The sequence below is a fragment of the Terrapene carolina genome, unplaced genomic scaffold, assembly GCF_002925995.2.
Source record: "Terrapene carolina triunguis isolate 2854851 unplaced genomic scaffold, T_m_triunguis-2.0 Scaffold69, whole genome shotgun sequence".
NCBI lineage: Eukaryota > Metazoa > Chordata > Testudines > Emydidae > Terrapene > Terrapene triunguis.
This window is the reverse complement of record NW_020664420.1, coordinates 60,516,672-60,522,671: the sequence shown is the minus strand read 5'-3', so window position 1 is coordinate 60,522,671 and position 6,000 is coordinate 60,516,672. Positions and strand designations below refer to the sequence as shown.

Here is a 6,000-nt window from a genome sequence, read left to right as displayed (position 1 = left end):
TACCACATATATCTTTAATCCTCAGTTACCAAATTTGCAAGACATCATATAGATATGCAGAAAGAGGAACTTGTCACTCCTCCACCCAGCTCACTCTCTAAACTCCTCTTACTTCCTGTTCCTCCCATTATATATCTTCCACATTACTAAGCTAATTACTTCATTAGCCCAACAATTGCCACCAAGTGTCACTAAACCGCATCAGTAACACGCTGATTGACTCCAGTTTAGCCTATAGCCTTCTCTGTGCTGCAGCAACCTCAGTGACTAGGGTGCTACAAGCCTACACATAGACCATATGCAGACTTCTAACTCATGTAGGTGGCTGGAGCACATGACTTATGAGGAGAGGCTGAGGGAACTGGGACTGTTTAGTCTGCAGAAGAGAAGAATGAGGGGGGGATTTGATCGCTGCTTTCAACTACCTGAAAGGGGGTTCCAAAGAGCATGGATCTAGACTGTTCTCAGTGGTACCAGATAACAGGCTAAACAGTGAACTGTAAACTGTAAAAGAGACAGAACTGGTAAACTGTAAAAGAAACAGAAACCTCAGGTGTCTGTCAGAGGTAGATGCAACTCCCTGGTTAGAGCTGTAAGATGTGCCTCTCTGCCTGTCTCTCCCCATAGGGTTGCCAACTTCCTAGTTGCACAAAACTGAATACCCTAGCCCCTCCTCTTCCCCGAGGCCCCACTCCTGCCCCACCCCTTCCCCGAGGCCCTACCCCCTACTCACTACATTCCCCCTCCCTCGATGGCTTGCTCTCCCCCACCCTCACTCACTTTCACTTGGCTGGGGCAGGGGGTTGGGGTAAGGGCTCTAACTGGGGGTGTGGGCTCTGGGGTGGGGCCAGAAATGAGGGGTTCAGGGTGCAGGAGAGGACTTTGGGCTGGGGCAGGGAGTTGGGGTGTGGGAGGGGGTAAAGGCTCTGGCTGAGCGGTGGGCCCTGGGTTGGGGCTGGGGATGAGGGGTTTGGGGTGCAAGAGGGGGCTCCAGGCTGGGGGGTGGGGCCAAGGGATTTGGAATGCAGGAGGAGATTGCAGGTTGAGGCAGGGGGTTGGGGTGCAGGAGGGGTGAGGGCTCTGGGCTGGGGGTGCTGGCTCTGGGATGGGGCCAGGGATGAGCGGTTTGGGGTACAGGAGGGGGCTCCAGGCTGTGGGGTGGGGCCGAGGGATTTGGAGTGCGGGAGGGGGCTGCGGGTTGAGGCGGGGGTTGGGGTACAAGAGGGGGTGAGGGCTCTGGGGTGGGGCTGGGGATGTATGTGTATGGTTGTATGTGTATGGTTCTACACAGGGGTGTATCTCTGGTGCATAGCTCTGGGGGAGGAGTGTAGTAGCTCTGTTTGTGCGTGTTGCTCTAGAGAGTGTGTAGCTGTGTGTGTGTGGTTCTAAGGAGCATTGTAACTGCATGTGTGTGGCTCTAGGGAGGGGTGTAGCTTTGTGTGTGTGTGAGAAAAACTCTAGGAAGGGGAGTAGAACTCTTCTTGTGTGTAGCTCTATCTTTGTGGCTCTGGGGAGGTGGGTAGCTCTGGGTTTTTCTACACTTAAAAGGCTGCAACAGCACAGCTCCATTGCTGTAGTGCTTTGGTGAAGACGCTACCTATGCTGACACTCAGGAAGACTTCTCCCATTGGTATAGGTAATCCACCTCCATGAGAGGTGGCAGCTAAGTTGACGGGAGAATTCTCCCATTGACCTAGTGCTGTCTACACCAGAGGGTTAGGCAGGTTTAATTGCGTCGCTCAGGGACATGGATGTTTCACACCCTTGAACGATGTAAATATACTGACCTTACTTCTTAGTGTAGATCAGGCCTCTGTGTGAGAGAGGTTCTAAGGAGGGATGTAGTTCTTTGTGTGTGCATAGCGCTGGGGTAGAAGTGCAGCTCCCTGTGTGTCTCTAGTGAGAAGTGTAGCTCTATTAAAATAAAAAGCTCAATAATAATAATGGTGGATTTCGACTGTCCCCATATTGACTGGGTACATATCACCTCAGGAAGGGATGCTGAGATAAAGTTTCTTGACACCTTAAATGACTGCTTCTTGGAGCAGCTAGTCCTGGAACCCACAAGAGGAGAGGCAATTCTTGATTTAGTCCTAAGTGGAGCACAGGATCAGGTCGAAGAGGTGAATATAGCTGGACCGCTTGGTAATAGTGACCATAATATAATTAAATTTAACATCCCTGTGGCGGGGAAAACTCCACAGCGGCCCAACAGTGTAGCATTTAATTTCAGACAGGGGAACTACACAAAAATGCGGAGGTTAGTGAAACAGAAATTAAAAGGTACAGTACCAAAAGTGAAATCTCTGCAAGCTGCATGGAAACGTTTTAAAGACACCATAATAGAGGCTCAACTTAAATGTATACCCCAATTTAAAAAACATAGTAAGAGAACCAAAAAAGAGCCACCGTGGTTAAACAACAAAGTAAAAGAAGCAGTGAGAGGCAAAAAGGCATCCTTTAAAAAGTGGAAGATAAATCCTAATGAGGAAAATAGAAAGGAGCATAAACTCTGGCAAATTAAGTGTAAAAATATAATTAGAAAGACCAAAAAAGAATTTGAAGAACTGCTAGCCAAAGACTCCAAAAGTTAATAGCAAATTTTTTTTAATACATCAGAAGCAGAAAGCCTGCTAAACAACCAGTGGGGCCACTGGATGATCGAGATGCTAAAGCAGCACTCAAAGATGATAAGGCCATTGCGGAGAAACTAAATGAATTCTTTGCATCGGTCTTCACTGTTGAGGGAGATTCCCAAACCTGAGCCATTCTTTTTGGGTGACAGATCTAAGGAACTGTCCCAAATTGAGGTGTCATTAGAGGAGGTTTTGGAACAAATTGATAAACTAAACAGTAATAAGTCTCCAGGACCTGATGGTATTCACCCACGAGTTCTGAAGGAACTCAAATGTGAAATTGCAGGACTACTAACTGTCATCTGTAACCTATCATTTAAATCAGCTTCTGTACCAAATGACTGAAGAATAGCTAATGTGATGCCAATTTTTAAAAAGGGCTCCAGAGGTGATCCTGGCAACTACATGCCAGTAAGCCTCACTTCAGTACCGGGCAAATTGGTTGAAACTATCGTAAAGAACAAAATTGTCAGACACATAGATGAACATAACTTGTTGGGAAATAGTCAACATGGTTTTTGTAAAGGGAAATCATGCCTCACCAATCTACTAGAATTCTTTGAGGGGGTCAACAAGCATGTGGACAAAGGGGATCTAGCGGACATAGTGTATTTAGGTTTTCAGAAAGCCTTTGACAAGGTCCCTCACCAAAGGTTCTTAAGCAAAATAAGCAGTCATGGGATAAGAGGGAAGGTTCTCTCATGGATTGGTAACTGGTTAAAAGATAGGAAACAAAGGGTAGGAATAAATGGTCACTTTCAGAATGGAGAGAGGTAAATAGTGGTGTCCCCCAGGGGTCTGTACTGGGCCCAGTCCTATTTAACATATTCATCAACAATCTGGAAAAAGGGGTAAACAGTGAGGTGGCAAAATTTGCAGATGATACAAAACTAGTCAAGATAGTTAAGTCCCAGGCAGACTGCGAAGAGCTACAAAAGGGTCTCACAAAACTGGGTGACTGGGCAACAAAATCGCAGATGAAATTTAATGTTGATATATGCAAAGTAATGCACATTGGAAAACATAATCCTAACTATACATATACAATGATGGGGTCTAAATTAGCTGTTACCACTTAAGAAAGAGATCTTGGAGTCATTGTGGATAGTTCTCTGAAATCATCCACTCACTGTGCAGCGGCAGTCAAAAAAGCGAACAGAATATTGGGAATCATCAAGAAAGGGATAGATAATATCATATTGCCTCTATATAAATCCATGGTATGCCCAACACCTTGAATACTGTGTGCAGATGTGATCGCCCCATCTCAAAAAAGATATATTGGAATTGGAAAAGGTTCAGAAAAGGGCAATAAAAATGATTAGGGGTATAGAACGGCTTCCCGTATGAGGAGAGATTAATAAGACTGGGACTTTTCAGCTTGGAAAAGAGGCAACTAAGGGGGGATATGGTAGAGGTCTATAAAATCATGAGTGGTATAGAGAAAGTAAATAAGGAAGTGTTATTTACTCCTTCTCATAATACAAGAACAAGGGGCCACCAAATGAAATTAATAGGTAGCAGGTTTAAAACAAACACAAGAAAGTATTTTTTCACGCAACACACTGTCAACCTGTGGAACTCCTTGCCAAACGGTGTTGTGAAGGCCATAACGGGGTTCAAAAGGGAGCTAGATGGATTCATGGAAGATAGGTCCATCAATGGCTATTAGCCAGGATGGGCAGGAATGGTATCCCTAGCCTCTGTTTGCCAGAAGCTGGGATTGGATGACATGGCACGGATCACTTGATGATAACCTGTCTGTTCATTCCCTTTGGGCCAATGCCATTGGCCACTGACAGAGGCTTGATGGACCTTTGGTCTGACCCAGTATGGCCGTTCTTATGTTTTTATATCTGTGGCTCTAGGGAAGGACGTAGCTTTGTGTGTATCTCTAGGGTAGGGTGTAACTGTGTTGTGGCTGTGGCTCTGAGTGGGTATAGGGAGGAATGTATGTAGCTCTGTGTGTATCTTTGGGATGGAGTGTAGCGCTGTGTGTGTGTGGCTCTAGAGAGGAGTATAGTTCTGTGTGCATGGTTCTAGGAAAGAGTGTAGCTTTGTGTGTATCTCAACAGAGGGGTGTAGCCAGGGGTGATAGTATAGTGGGGGTACTGAGAGCCATTGAACCAAACTGTAAACCCTGTGTATAATGAAAATCACTTCAAGCCAGGGGGTGCTGCAGCACCCCTAGTTCCAGCATCTATGGGTGTAGCTCCAGGCAGGAATGTAGCTCTGTGTGTGGGTGGATCTTGGGATGAGGGTGGCTCTGGGTGGACGCGTGTGACTGTAGAGAGAGCTGTAGTTGTATGTGTAGCTTAGCTCCCGCCCCTGAACCCTACAGCAGGCAGCAGCGGGGCGGGCCCATCGGTTCCAATCCTCTCCCCCTCTCTGCAAGGATTGGCTGGTGTCTCCGCAGTGCGGGCCGGGATTGGCCGGCTCTGGCGGTGTAGCGGGACGGGATTGGCCTGGCTGGCTCTCGCTGAGGCCGTGTCGGGGCCCAGGCTTTGGTGCCGGGGCCCGGCCTGGAGGAGGCGGGTGAGTCGGGACCCGGGGAGGGGTGAGTGCAGGGCCCGGACCGGACGGCGGGCTCGGGGGAGCGGTCTCCGCTGCTCGGTAGCGTGGCTGGCTCGGGAGGATCCCGGGCGGTTGGGCTCAGCGGCTCCGTGCCGCGGCCTGTCACAGGGGGAGCCCCGGCCCCCGGCCTATCGCGGGCGCGACCCGGCCCTTCCTGGCTTCCCCGGGGGGTCTGACCCCTTTGCCCGGGTGCCCGGTGCGGAGCAGGAGCGGCGCAGCCCGGCCTGAGGGGAGCGCCTGGGCCGGAACCGCCCCCTCGGGACAGGCCGCCTCCCCCGGGCTTGACGACGGGTCTCGGCCGCACGCCTAGCCAGGCTTGTGCAGGCCCAGGCGGGGGTTCGGCCAGCGCGGCTGGCAGCAGGGACTGGGAGGCGCGAGGGCGTAGGAGGGGCTGCGGGGTGGGGCTGTGCATGGTCCAGGCAGTAGGGGTGGGGTACCTGGGGGATGTGGTAGCCACTGGGGCAGGTGTGGCCCATACAGTGGGAAATAGGTGTGAGGGGGGCGCCTGGGAGGGTGGTGGGGAGCAGGGTACATGGGGGTGGGCTCAATATTTAATTTGTGCCAAGGCTGAGCCCTGGAAGCTGGAGACTTGACAGTTCATAGCCCTGGCACCTCTGGGCTTGCTGCATCAGTGTTAAATGTAAAAAAAATTACTTGAGTCCCAGCACCCTTTTCATTACCAATTAAGCACTGAGGGGCACTGGGTTGTGATGTCCTGGCCACAGTCAGTGAACACATCTGGGCCTCCATGCTACAAACCCTTCCCTGAGTGTGTGCATAACTTCAGGTG

General features: G+C 50.0%; 1 protein-coding gene across 8 annotated transcripts in view; it reads left to right on the top strand.

Annotated features, from left to right (window-relative positions):
• The first annotated feature begins 5,106 nt into the window (after positions 1-5,106).
• PJA2 (praja ring finger ubiquitin ligase 2) overlaps positions 5,107-6,000 on the top strand; it is an 86,893-nt gene continuing 85,999 nt past the window's right edge. For 2 of the 8 annotated variants that reach the window (XM_024196947.2, XM_024196941.2), the window contains exon 1: positions 5,158-5,193. The gene's annotated coding sequence lies outside the window, so the exon portion shown is untranslated. Of the gene's footprint in view, positions 5,194-6,000 lie in introns of all 8 variants that reach the window. The other 6 variants (XM_024196945.2, XM_024196943.3, XM_024196948.2 and 3 more) reach the window with 6 other exon arrangements.